We start from the raw sequence: 14,965 nt of genomic DNA, 5'->3' as shown, positions 1-14,965 counted from the left end.
AACTTCCTGGTCACTCCTCGTCTTCCTCCTCATCAGCTCAACATGTGGTCATAATGACCCCACACATAAAATTTCAGCGCATGGCCCTTCCATTAAATCAAGGTTACTTAGACTTTACCTTGCACAATTTAAGCACGCTAGCATCATCCAATCAACTATTGCATGCAAGCACAACGTAATCACCATACTTTTAACAATATACCCGGCTCCGGTGAGCCACCCCACACTTAAAATCTTATGTTAATCACGCTCATAACCCACTAGTGTATCTATCTAGAGACTCGGGCTCCAATTGGGGGAAAATTTCATTTGAGTCATTTTAATAAATACATAGCGCGTACTAGTTGTGTAAGCTTTTGTGTGGGTGAGAGATTGCCTCACTCTCCCAAATCAGCTTGGGATTTGAATGTACGCACTCATATAATCAATAATCACATTCCTATGGGTTCATGGGGTTGTGTGTGCTTGTGCGGGAAGGGTGAGATAAAGATAAAAGAAGAGAGAAGAGAAGACTTACTCGGGCATCGCGAGCTAGGACGAGAGGCTTCCCGCGCAACTATGGGTAGGGGTGGTGTGGTGCATGGTGCGAGGTGTCACGCGAGCTGGAGCTCATGCCTAGGCAAGCGCCACCAGGTGTAACGCGAGGTCCCTCACTCGCTAGGCACTGTCTGGGACATGCACACGTGAGTTTTCAACCCGTTTTTGACTCCTTTATGCATTTTGACCTCCCGATCTCGCTCTCGTACCTATTCAAACACCAAAAATCAACCCATTAGTACCCAGAAGCAAAAAAGAAAAACTCAAATTAAACTAAACTAATCTATAAATTGAGTTGCCTCCCAACAAGCGCCTTATTTAACTTCATGGAATGACATTTAATAAATTACCATGGGTTGCCTCCCATGAACCGCCTGATTTAATTTCGCGGCATGATATGAACCACTTGCTTAGGTTGGACAATTTTGTTTCCTCCTCTTTGATCCACGTCCAATCCGCACTTTATAATGAGTGGAAACGGTCGTTCGAAGAATAGTACCCAACAAGAGTCAGGGCTGATTTCTACAGGGAGTTACTAGGGGTGTTAGGAGTATACACATGACGAAAGCGAATGGAATAACTAAATTGAACTTCCACAGAAAGTTAGGATTTCTAATTCTAATTTCACTTTAACAATTATAAAGTAAGAAAAGAAACTAGAAGCGAATCGATATTTTTGGTGTTTTTCCAAATAATTAAAAAGCCTAGGGACGTGACCATAACCTAGGTGTCCGCCTAATGGGTTAAATATGTTAATATTTATTTTATTTATTGGAGTGTATTATAGCTCTCAACTCTACGTTACCCACTCAATACCTCTCGGTCAAAGAGTGATTTTTCTCAATTTGGCTTTCTCAAACCCAAATGAGTATCAAACATAATAGTTGATATGAGCTCAAGTCGGGTTCTTACTATCTCTAGTTTGAACCCTTTAATTAGGCTAATCAAACCCTTAATTAGCCCCAATTCCTTGTTAGCCAAGTTATCCTAGACTAGGTCTCTCTTTCTCAAGTAGAGACTAAGTCAAAAAGGAATGAATCAATGTTTGCAACCATTAATTCTAAAATTGAAGCATAAACTAAGCTAAATAATCAACATCCAATCATAAACAAGTATTAAATTAAATACCCATAAGGTTTACACACTAGAGTTGGGTCACAACCGTAGTAAGAATCTAGCTACTCATAGTGAGAATTGAAGAAAATAAAGAAGAAATGCTAATTAAACTCATAATCTAAGATTAAAATGATAAAATAGAATGTTTAAACACTAAAATAGTCACAAAGTTCCTAAAATGGCAAAATGTTACGGCTACAGCAGCCCAAACTTCGAAACTTGACCTAAAAATGTAAAACTCGTCTATTTATAGTTGCCCAAACTTCGCTGACAAAAATACCCCTCAGGAGGTTCTGCGGCCGCATAATTCCATGTGCGGTCTGCAGATTTCTTCAGTTGGAAAGATCTTGGATTCTGCAGTCGCACAATTCTGGATTGCGACGGCGAAGCATCTTCTGCGGCCGCACAATTCTTGTGCGGTCGGCACTTCAGCATGGCTTCGGGTCTTGGTCTTTTGCACACTCTCTGAACTTTGAATCATTTGTCGGTGTAGACCTTGTACTGCGGCCGCACAATTCATGTGCAGTCCTCATATTGGCCAAATTTATGTTGGGCTCTTTCACTTGATCTGCAGCCGCAGATGGAATTCTGTGGTCCGCACTTTCTTGTGCGGCCACAGAATTCCTTCTGCAGACCATACTTCTTTAGTTCTGCGCCCTTTCTTTCTTTGTGATTCAGAACACTCTTTTTTGAGTCGGATTTTATCATGGGAGACCAAACTTCCAACATTCTTGCAACTTGCACACTTTCATAAGTTTCGGGAACATAAATCAATACCTTCAGATTAAAACAAAAGCAAAAGGTGCTAATAAGTAGTCAAAATCCCCACTTATCAACTCCCCAAACTTAAGTCTTTTCTTGTCCCCAAACAAATAAATTAGCTCCCACATCCTAGAGTTAAGGGTCATTTCAGTGAGTCAAAGGTGATCATGTCACACATCAGTTGGGACCAACTATTACTTACACTACTTATGCATTATCAACAAGGTGACAAGTCAAATATTCATGCACATATAGTTCTAATGTGACATTTGAGCTTCAAGAATAGACTTTACTCATCAAGGACACTTGTTCTATTATGTAGTTCATGGTGGACTCCAAACTCTTCCTCCTCTACTTTCCATTTGCCAAGCTCACTTAAGAAATTAGCACTCAATCTTAAGATTCATGAAAGGTTCACTCGTCTCTCACAAGAGAATGCCACAAGTACGACTTCAAGTACCATAAGCTTGCCCCTAATGTAGATCGCCACTAATGTAAGCTCACTCGGTTTGAAATCAAGTAGGACTTCTTTCGGGTTGTAATGAAGGCTTTTGGATTAGGGTAGGATACCATATGGGTAAGTGGTTATACCTTTCCTTAAGCACTCCACACTTTCATTTCTCGGCTCACAATTGCCAATTCTTAGAGGGTTTTTCTTTTCATTGGGGACTAGAGAGACTTAACATCACTCTTTCTTATTAATTTCATTCTTTTTCTCCCATTTTGATTGCTCATGCTAGGGATCATTACCTCCTTTTGAATCCATCAACCCTTCCACTTATTCACATTTTGCATTTTTCTTTTTGTTCTTTTCTTTTCTTGCCTTCTCTTTTCATAGAGATCATTTCTTTTCTATTTTTGTGCCTTGATACCTTTTTCAAATTCTTCATCTCTCCCTCAAACTTATGTTTTAAGCCACTTGTTTCACAAGAATGTTAAGGAAAGTCTAGGTGCCAAGAGAAGGTCACGACAAAACGGGTAAAGGCTTATAACATGGTTATCAAATGAGAAAGGCTAGAGGCTCAAAGGGGTTGACTAGGTATAACGACATTGGTTGGCAATAGAAAGCTCAAAAAGGCCAAGGAAAGCCTACAATCACTTCTCAAACCAAGCAGGACTTAGGATTTCTCCTTGAAACACATTCGGGGCAAGTTCTAGACCCTTCGCACGGATACTTGGATTTGCAATAATTCATCTCACTCCTCACACAACTAGATTGTAAAAGAGGATAGAGTCAAAAACCTACAATGACCACATTCAATTTTAAAGATCACTATGATACAATTAAACCATTCGATGATTACCAAAGTCAACTCAAGAGTCCTAAAGTCACTAACTAGAGTTATTTCTTTCAAAAACCTTGTCTCTAACAATAAGCACATAGTTAAGTGTGTCGATAAAAATTGAAGCATGGTTGACTCTTCGAGCATGACTTGATTAGGTATTTTTATTCATTACTACTACTATTATTACCTAAATACAAAAATAGACTCATTTTTTTAAGAAGGTTGTCACGCTATCCATCGTTGGGACGAGTCACCCGGTTCACACAACAACTACCTTTGGAAAGAACCGTGGCGTTAAGAAAACCAAAGGCTTATTATCTACTAAAGCATAAAAAGAAGCTAATTAACAAAACAAGGGCTAATATAGAAAAAATAAAGAAACTAATAAGCAAAAACTACTAAGAGACATAAATATACATAAGAGAAGAGAGATAAGCTAGATAAATACAAATAAGAAGAGAAAGAGTATCATCAAATTATTACATACCAAATGTATCAAAGTGTACCAATGTGTCAAATAAACTTCACCCCCGAATAAAAGTAAGCATTATCCCCAATGCTTAGCAAAATAATAGTAAAAGAGGAGAGAGTGAAGAAAACTTCCTATGGATCCTTGAACATCTCAGTGTCCCCAGCAATGGCATCTCCCTCAGGATCAGCCAACTGAATCTCATCATCATCAAATCTAGGTATGGCTGGGTTGGCGAACATCTCATGCACTACCTCAGCAGTGTCGGCAGCAAGGTTTGGCTCGTCAGACTGGCCAGCTGGTGCTACCGGTGCAGATGGTGCTGAAGGATCTGGGGAGGATTGGTGTGGGTCAAGCAGCGTGTCAAAGGAAAGGTCGCCAGCTGTAGCAAGTCTAGTAACTTCCCTCCAGAGCTTGTCCACTGATTTCTTGCTGACCTGGGACTTCCTCAAATCTTCTTTACTTCCTTTTCCAGCTTCTCAATCACTGACACGTGATGTACCAAGGTATCCATGATCTATTTTTGGTTCTCTAAAATCTCTTTCAATGTCTCATCATTGTAAGAAGGAGCTTATGGTGCCTGGGAAGTGGACTGTGGTGCAACGGTACTGGATAGGTCAGACAACTTAGAAGTAGCTGTCTGTATCCAGTTGTTGAGACTAGCCAATGTTTGGGAGACTCATAGAGCAGATAGGGGAACTGTGGGCAAGGGAACTGCTTTAGAGAAACTTTATGGGCTGTGGTAGGAGCTGAAGATGATGGTAGAGGCATAGTAGTGGCACTAGTAGAGGGCTCGACATAGGTGGATGGAAGATCAGCTACCTCAGAAGCTACCAATATTGGCTCATCATACTAGCCTGTGGTAGTAGAAGGCTGGGCTTTCTTCTTTGGGTTGCTCATATCCATCAGTGAATACCAATCGAAGGGCTTATTTGCCCTCACCTTGGTGTCAAAATCCCTCGGCTTTACCTTTGCATCGGTGAGGTACTCTGTGATAGTGTTGGGATAAGGGTAGGTTGAGCTATTATGCCGTGCAATCACTGAAATGTTGGCCGACATCATGACACCCACATTGATTGGGTAACCGGCCATGATGGAAGCCACAAGCACTGCCTGGGGGATAGGAAGGTGAGTCTCATTCTGGCATGGATCTAACCTGCTACAAACAAAGGTCGGCTACCCTTTAGCCTCAAAGTACTCCGCTGAATAGGAACCCCCATCTCCAACCTTTCCCAAGTAGTGCTTCACCCGATGACCATTGACTCGGAATACTTCATTGTTTTTGTTCTTCAAGTCTAATGCACCAAAAGGTGTCACACCCACAATTTCAAAAGGACCACTCCATTTGGATGCTAGCTTCCCGGGAAACATCCTCAACCTTGAGTTAAACAACAATACAGTATCGCCCACCTTGAACTCTTTGTTCCAAATGTATTTGTCATGAAGGTATTTCATTTTTTCTTTGTACAAGGACAAACTCGCATAAGCATGGTATCGGAACTCATCCAATTCATCCAAATGTGCATCCCTCAAGTTAGCGGCTACTTCCCAATCAAGATTCAACTTCTTTAGAGACCACATGGCCTTATGCTCTAATTTTACTGGAAGATGACAAACTTTCCCTAACACTAACCGGTATGGAGACATTTCGATAGATATTTCATAATCCGTCTGATAAGCTCATAATGCATCATCAAACTTCTTTGACCAATCCATCTGATTAGCATTCACCATTTTTGGAAAAGATACTCTTTATCTCCCGGTTGGAGACTTTCACTTGCCCACTAGCTTGTGGGTGATAGGGAGTCTTGACTTTGTGAGTAATACCATACTTGCTAAGTAAAGTGTCGAAAGTCTTGTTGCAAAAATATGACCCCCTATCACCCCATAGCTTATAATTGCACGTGGAGTACCAAACATTGTGAAAATATTCTTCTTCAAGAAAGCCACCACACTTCTCGCCTCAATGTTGAGTAAAGCAACGGCCTCAACCCATTTGGACACATAATCCACCGTGACCAAAATGTATGTGTTTCCACAAGAACTCACAAAAGGGCCCATGAATTCAATATCCCACACATTGAAAATATCAATCTCCAAAATGGTTGTGAGAGGCATTTCATTTTCTTTGAGATTCCACCAGCCCTTTGACATTCATCACATCTTTTCACTAACTCACTAGAATCTTTTAAAGAGTAGGACAATAGAATCTGTAACTAAGCACTTTGGCCTCCGTTCTTGCTCCACCATGATGACCACCATATGGTGAAGAATGACAAGACCCAAGAATTTTACCTTGCTCTTCTTCCTGTACACATCTTCTAATTACCCCATCCGTACAAATCCGGAAAAGGTATGGTTCATCCCAATAATAATGTTGACAATCCCATTTGAGCTTCTTCCTTTGGCTTGAAGAGAACTTCAACTCCAGGTAGGAGGCTCTTCAATAGAAGGCTTTGTAGGAGGAGTTGTCCTATTTTCAAGATACAATGAAAATTTTCGGGGTGCATAGTTGTACGACCCCATTCCCTACAAAGAGTTCACACATTCCATGAAGACATCCATCTTGTCATCATCAAAGTTGAGCAAGACTGCCTCCAACATATCACCAACATTGATTGTAGCACTTGTTTCATCAACAATAACATTGGTCACCAAGTCCATAAAAGAACACACCTCATTGCTATTTGGTTGCCGCATGGACTTACAAATATGGAATACCACTTTTTCATCACCAACCCGGAAAGAGAGTTCTCCGGCTTCAACATCACAAAAAGCCTTACCCGTAGCAAGGAAAGGTCTCCCAAGAATAATCGGCACTTCATAATCAATCTCACAATTTAGAATGACAAAATTCGCCGGAAGAATTATCAACACAAACCAAAACATCTTCGATCACTCCCAAAGGCCTCTTCATAGTATGATAGGCCATTTGCAATCTCATAGAGGTGGGTCTTGGTTTCCCAATTCCCAAAGTCTTGAAAACCGAATAGGGCTACCCCAAGATCACAAAGAGCTTTAGCAAAGTCGGCACTTCCAATTGTACAAAGAATCGTGAAAGCATCGGGATCCTCCAACTTATGAGCCATTGAATGCACAATTGCACTCACTTGATGAGTGACTTTGATGGTATCAAAATTCATTGACCGCTTCTTTGTCACAAGATCCTTCATAAACTTTACATAACCGAGCATTTATCTCAAAGCTTCAACTAATGACACATTAATTGAGAAACTCTTCATCTTTTGAATGAACTTCTTGAATTGATTCTCACTATTTTTCTTGGAGATTCTTTGAGGGTATGTAGGTAGAGGCTTAGTCAATGGTGCCTTAGCCTTTTATACTACCGGCTATGGTATGTCAATAATATATTCCCTAGATGGGTTCACCTCCTCTTGAGTATCTTCCACATTATCATCAATGTCAATCCGAACTTCATCATTAGGTTGCACCACAATGTTTGGGATCTATTCTTCTTGCATCATTTGATCATCATCAACAAGTTTCCTTCCACTTGAGGTGGGTGCATTCTCGCCTCTTCCACTTCTTGTGATAACCACCATGGCATGTCCCGTGTTGTTACCACCCTTTGGGTTTACCACCGTGTCACTTGGTGGTGCCCCCTTAGGGCGAGAATTTAGAGCTTGAGAGATTTGCCCCATTTGAACTTCTAGGTTGCGGATTGATGTGTTATGTGAGGCAAGTTGGGCATCCGAATCAGAATTTCTTCCATCACTTGCTTGAACATATTTTCAATACACACCATCTCATTGTTTGAAGAACTCGAACTATGGGAAGGATAAGGAGGTGGGTTGCTTGGTTGTTGGTACATTGGGGGCCTTTGAAAACCCGACCCCTGGTTGCCTTGATTGTTGTTCTATCCGCCTTGATTGTTACCTCCCAAATTTCCTTGATTATTTCCACTCCAATTTGCTTGATTGTTGTTGCTATGAAAATTCCCTTGATTGTTGTTTCCACTCCAATTTCCTTGATTGTTAGAATTCTAATTGCCTTGATTATTTTGAGGTCGCCATTGTTGTTGGCTTGGGCCTTGGAAGTTGTTTCTTTGCCCTTGAAAATTATTCGCATATTGCACTTCCTCTTCTTGTTCATTATAGGACTTATCTTTCTTAAATCCACCATCTTTTTGCGCTTAATTCTCCACTCGATTTTGCACTTGTGGATCCTCTGTCCTCCTCTTGTTCACTATCATGTTCACTCATTCCATAATATTGACTTGCTTCGGAGTTTGCACTTGATTTAGTTGGGCCTTTGCTAGTTGAGTCATGGTAGTTGTCAATTCGGTAATGGTTTGCCCATGGTCTTGAATTCTTTGTGAAGGTGGATCATATTCGAGTCACCTTGTGGAACATTGGCCTAGGATTGCCAACCCAACGACGTTTTTGCCATCTCATCCAAAATCTCACACGCCTCCGCATAAGGCATAGTTATAAAGTTCAAAATGGTTAGTTGATTCACTACACATTGGTTGGTTGTGTTAATCCCACGATAGAAGGTTTATTGAATCATGTTTTCCGTTATATCGTTGTTGGGACATTCCTTAGCCATTGTTCTATAGTGCTCCCATATCTCGTGTAGTGGTTCATTTGGCTCTTGCTTGAATGCCAAGATCTCATATCGAAGTGTATCCATGTGTCTGGGAGAGAAGAACTTAGCAATGAACTTTTCAGCCAACTCATCCCAAGTGTGAATTGAATGGTTCGACAATCGTTCCAACAAATTTAAAGCTTTCCCCTGTAGAGAGAAGGGAAAAAGCCTTAGCCTCAATGTATCTTCGGAGACACTTTTTCGCTTGCTACCCCAATAAGTGTCCACAAACACCTTCAAATGTTTATAAGCATTTTGTGTTGGAGCACCGGTAAAGAATTCCCATTACTCAAGCAAATTGAGCATCACATTGGTTATTTGGAAGTTGCCCGCCCTAATATAGGGATGGACTATTGTACTAGCATAACCTTTATTGAGAAATATCCGGTGTGGAGCCGCTCATGGTGGAGATGGGGGTGGAGTGGGCATATTGTCATGAAGAACCCGACCTCTTCGATTGGCTTGAGGTTCAAGAGGTACCTCCTCAACTTGCTCATCCTCGCAGTCCACATCCCCCAAAGGCACATTTTTGAGATCATTGTTCACCGCCATGGTTGTACCTAAAATTTCTCACACTAGTTAGTAACATGGAAGGAAAAGAAGATATTCCAAAAACAAACCCAAATATATAGCTAACATCGTACTAACTCCCCGACAATAGCGCCAACAATTGATCCACGTCCAATCCACACTCAATAGTGAGTGGAAATGATCGTTAGAAGAATAGTACCCAACAAGAGTTGGGGTCGATTTCCACAGGGAGTTACTAGGGGTGTTAGGAGTATACCCTAGATGAAAGCGAATAGAATAACTAAATTGCACTTTCACAGAAGGTTGTGATTTCTAATTCTAATTTTACTCTAACAATTATAAGCTAAGAAAAGAAACTAGAAGCGAATAAATATTTTTGGTGATTTTCCAAATAATTAAAAAGCCTAGGGATGTGACCATAACCTTGATGTCCTCCTAGTGGATTAAATACGTTAATACTTATTTTGTTGATTGGGGTATATTATAACTTTCAACTCTATGTTACCCACTCAATACCTCTCGGTCAAAGAGTGATTTTGCCCAATTTGATTTTCTCAAGCCCAAATGGGTATCAAACAAAATAGTTGATATAAGCTCAAGTCGGGTTCTTACTATCTCTAGTTTAAACCCTTTAATTAGGCTAATCAAACCCTCAATTAGCCTAATTTCTTGTTAGCCAAGTTATCCTAGACTAGGTCCCTCTTTCTCAAGTAGAGACTAAGTCAAAAAGGCATGAATCAATGTTTGCAACCATTAATTCTAAAATTGAAGCATAAACTAAGCTAAATAATCAACATCCAATCATAAACAAGTATTAAATTAAATACCCATAAGGTTTACACACTAGGGTTGGGTCACAACCCTAGTAAAAATCTAGCTACTCATAGCGAGAATAAAAGAAAATAAAGAAAAAATTCTAATTAAACTCATAATCTAAGATTAAAATGATAAAATAGAATGTTTAAACACTACAATAGTTACAAACTTCCTTATATGGCAAAATGAAATGGCTACAACAGCTCAAACTTCGAAATTTGACCTAAAAATGTGAAACTCGTCTATTTATAGTGGCACAGAATTCGCTGACAAAAATGTTTTGCGGTCGCACAATTTCATGTGTGGTCCGCAGATTTCTTCAATTGGCAAGATCTTTGATTTTGCAGCCGCACAATTCTGGATTAAGGCTGTGAAGCATCTTCCGTGGCCGCACAATTCTTTAGTTCTGCGCCCTTTCTTGCCTTGTGATTCGAAACACTCCTTTTTGAGTCGGATTTCATCATGGGAGACCAAACTTTCAATATTCCTGTAATTTGCACACTTTTATTAGTTTCGGGAACATAAATCAATACTTTCGGACTAAAACAAAAGCAAAAAGGTGTTAATAAGTAGTCAAAATCCCTACTTATCACTCTGTCCATGGAGTTTTGCCTTCTTGCGTGCTCTAGGAGGATCTCCTCTTTTCTCTCTAACCCTTTTCTCTTTTACCTTTACACATTCAGCTCGCAACACCACTTTTTCTAACTCAAATTTCCTTTCTATGCTACTAGACTCCACAAAAGACCTTGCTCTATCAACTTTGATTCTATCACAAAGATCATGCACAAATTCTCATAGTGCTTGGGAAGTGTAAGCGCCTTGTACACATTAAAAGTGACTTCCTCATCACGTGTTCTCATCTTCAACTTTACTTTCTTCACGTCTATAATTGCTCCACCCGTAGCCAAGAATGGCCGTCCCAAAATAATAGGCACTTTTTTATTTGCCATGTAGTCAAGTATAATGAAGTCTGCGGGAAGGATGAACTTCTCAATCATACGAGAACATCTTAAATATTCCCTTATGGCACTGCCAATGACCTATCCGCTAGTTGTAAAGTGTGTGTTATAGTCCTAGGCGCTCCTAATTCAAGTTGCTTAAAAACGGATAAAGGCATCAAATTAATATTTGCCTCTAAATCACATAATGCTCTACCAGCCTCCTATTTTCGAATGGCCAATGGAATTATAAAACATCCAGGATCTTTCATCTTTGGCAGGAGTTTACTTTGCACTCTAGCACTACACTCGTCATCCGGAAATTGGTCACTCGTGTGACCTTCTCCACAAATTTTATAACATATGGCCATTCTCTGAACTTGCTGCATCTGATGCCCTTGGCCCATTGCCATCTTAGTCACTTGGTTGGTCAGCTTAGCGATCTTTGCTCGCATTGCTAACATCTTATCTAGCCTGAGTGTACCTGTTGCGTTCTATTTTATCATTCTTTTTGGTTCACTCTCACTTTGCCAGTTATGATCATTCGTAGTGAAGTTTTTTACTAGGGTTTGAATTTCACTATATGTCTTTTACAAATGCAATACCTCCACAGGTTGAGTCTAAATTCAATTTGGAGGTCTCGTACAACCCATCCACAAATGTGTGACCCAAAACATCATCAGTTTGACAGTGATGCAGGCAATCTTTGAGTAGCTTTTTATATCCCTCCCAGGCTTGACATAGAGTCTCGTAATCTTTTTGTTGAAACTCGAGAATTTGGCTTCTCAATGACTTTGTTTTCTTTGTGAAAAAAAATTTAATGAGGAATTTTCGCGTTAGGTCGTCCCATGTGCGGATTGAGTTTGCTGGCACTTTGTTCAACCATTACTTTGCTTCCACCAGTCTGACATAGTCCTTGAAAACTTTCGGATAGTTGTATGTATCCGTAATCTCCAAAAAATTATATATATTCCTTTGGGGATCTTCACTCGATAATCCTACAAATTGCCTTGTGGATTGAATCAGTTGCACCATGTACTGTGTCAGCTCGAAGTGCCTAGTTATTTCAGGCTTCACGATAGCCTGAGTCATATTCGCGAGAATAGGCTTTGCAGCCTCAATCACCGGTCTCTCATCATTCTCTGAAATCTCGATTGGCTGTGGTTAGACTACAGTGCCCAACTCTACAGTTCTTGCTCTTGCTTCCGCCTCCCTCCTTAATTTGTGAAAGAGTCTTTCGGGTTCAGGACCAAAAGGAGGAAGATCGTTCAAGTTGTTACTTCTTCTTAGCATTCAATGTGAACACCTGTAGAGTTAGAAACAGTAAAACAAATTAAATCTCGTACAAAAACAAATAAAAGCTTATTTTAAACAAGTAGCTAATTTCTAAATCCCCGGCAACGGCGCCAAAAACTTGGTGGGGCCAAACATATACACAATTATACGCGGTCGATAAGTATTAAAGTGATAAGAAAGTATCGTTCTCACGAGAATTTATGATCAGTTACTGCCTAAACAAAACTAGTCACGAGGTATTTGTTCAAGAGATTTTGAGGAAAATGATTGTGTTTTTTACTAACTAAATTATTATGAAACTAATAAGCAAATAAGAGAATAAGATCGCAAGTAGAGCAAATAAACATGTAGGAGTGAATTCAAGATGATGGGGATATTTCGGGGTTATGGGGTTAATGACTCTCCTATTGTGTTTTGCCGGCTGATTCAACTATTTAATCTATCTAATTTATTGATTAACGGGATCTAAACTGCTTGTGAAGTTCTTTTGACGCCCGCTCGCATGTGCAAGCCAACCTAATACTATATGTCTATAGAATCAGAATTAACTAGAACGAATATGCACTACCTGCAATAATAACCAAGTAAGGCAACTAGAATATGTCTATCCTAATCGCGATTCTTTTCTCCAATATCCATATTTAAGAACTTACTCTATTCAATCTTGTATGCAATCTATAGTTTCCGCTTTCAAGTTCAACTATAAATTCTTAGATAGTATTCTATTGTTAGCTACGCCGTAAAATAATTGAGTGCAAGATTGAATAAATAAATTAATATGATAAAATCAAGCATTATCATCAACCGTCAAACAACAATAGTCAATAATAATTCATAACCCCAGAATAATGAGGTTCTTAGCCACTCATGTTCATAACAATAATCAAAATATTATTTTTAAATATAGAAGCTACGAAGACTAGATGAAAGATAGAAGAATCAATGAATTTCGTGTTTTGTTGTGTTTCTATGCCTTTTCCTCTTCTCAATTAATAACCCTCTTTAATAATCACGTTTAGGGGGTATTTATAGGCTAGGGTAGGAGTCTCCAAGTCCAAAACTGAGTAAAAAATAATTTATTCGTATACTGAGAGACCAGGCTTTAGAGCTCGCGAGGCCTGATCTGTAGCACAGTTGAGCGCGTCTTAGACCGGGCGGAGCGAGGTAGCTTGCCTTGCTCCAATTTTCTCCTTTTCGTGCTCTTTTCTTGTGCCTTCAATATCTTTTTATACAACTTTTATTCCTTTATATATTCCAATTATCCTACACATAAAAGCAACTCAATTAATCTCAAATATCGCATAATTAATCATTAAAATACTAAAATGTAAGATAAGCAATGCACTAAAATATACATTTATAGTTGAATATCAGGAGAAAATAACATTCATAGAAATGAAGACTAAGAATCAGCTGATGAAAATGAAACAAGCGAAGAGGAAGAAATGATGGGTGTGGAAGCATATGCAGAGGAGGATTAGCCGGATTTTCAACTACTTTTATAATATATATTAGTTTATATTGTTATTCTAACATATATTATCTTATACAGATGGCAGGAAAGGGTCGAGGTAATGATGATCAATTTAACCCTCGTGGTCGAGGGAAGAGTAAGAGGGATAAGAGGCGACTACATTCTGTAGATAGTAGCACTCCATTTTTTCCATTCACATCTTTTCGAGTTTTTAGTCAAAATTGTCCCTTATTTTGGGGGGTAAGTCTAACTTTGTCCTTTATCTATTGCCCTGAACACTTATTGTCCTTTAAGTTTGCTAAACTTGAGCGGGTTTAGTCCATTTAACAAAATATCCAAAGGGAGACCTAAAAACTCACATTGATTTCACTGAGTCAATTGGGTAAAGAAACTTTCAGTACTCAAATTTTACAGAACCGATGTAGTGAACCTAAACCTGTTTAAAACCAATAGAATCATGCATATATTTTTATCCAGACACTGGGTCCTCCATCACAAAGCCATAGGACTATACGTCTGCCATATGGTCTACTTGCATCACAACCACTTGGATCCCAGCCTTTTGGACCACAACCTTATGTATCACAATCACCTAGATTGCAGCCGTCTTCATCAACTACTCCTAGCATTTGCCACCTTCTACACTAACTATGCATGCTTCTGATACACAAGCTGAGGATAATCCAGAGAAAGTGCATTATGATCGTTATGGCAGACTCATCATTGTCCCCGAGGGGAATGGGCAAGATTTATCTGTTACTTATTTTTTATTTTATTTTATGATTCTTCAACTAAAATCTTCATGTGTTTTTATTGCTATATTGCAAGTTAAACCCTGACCGCCTCACTACAAAGATAATCACCAATGCCATTGCCAGCCTGTATGATGCCCCCTATGTGACTTGGAGTAATTTTTTATTCCAACTAAAGCAACAAATTTTCAATTAGTTTAAGGTATGAATATTCTTTTATGGAGTTTTAGGCTCTATATTTATCATGTTTTCATCTAATGCTTAAATTTTAATATGCAGAGTAAGTGTACATGGGAAGAGCACTATAGCAAGGCAATGACTAGTGATATTTAGTTCAAAGCCAGCAAGAGATTAGCCGATCTTTTCTCAGATCTTCGGAA

This window comes from Nicotiana tomentosiformis, chromosome 10 (genome assembly GCF_000390325.3).
Source record: "Nicotiana tomentosiformis chromosome 10, ASM39032v3, whole genome shotgun sequence".
NCBI lineage: Eukaryota > Viridiplantae > Streptophyta > Magnoliopsida > Solanales > Solanaceae > Nicotiana > Nicotiana tomentosiformis.
The sequence above is the reverse complement of the archived record's forward strand: the minus strand, read 5'-3'. Positions refer to the sequence as shown.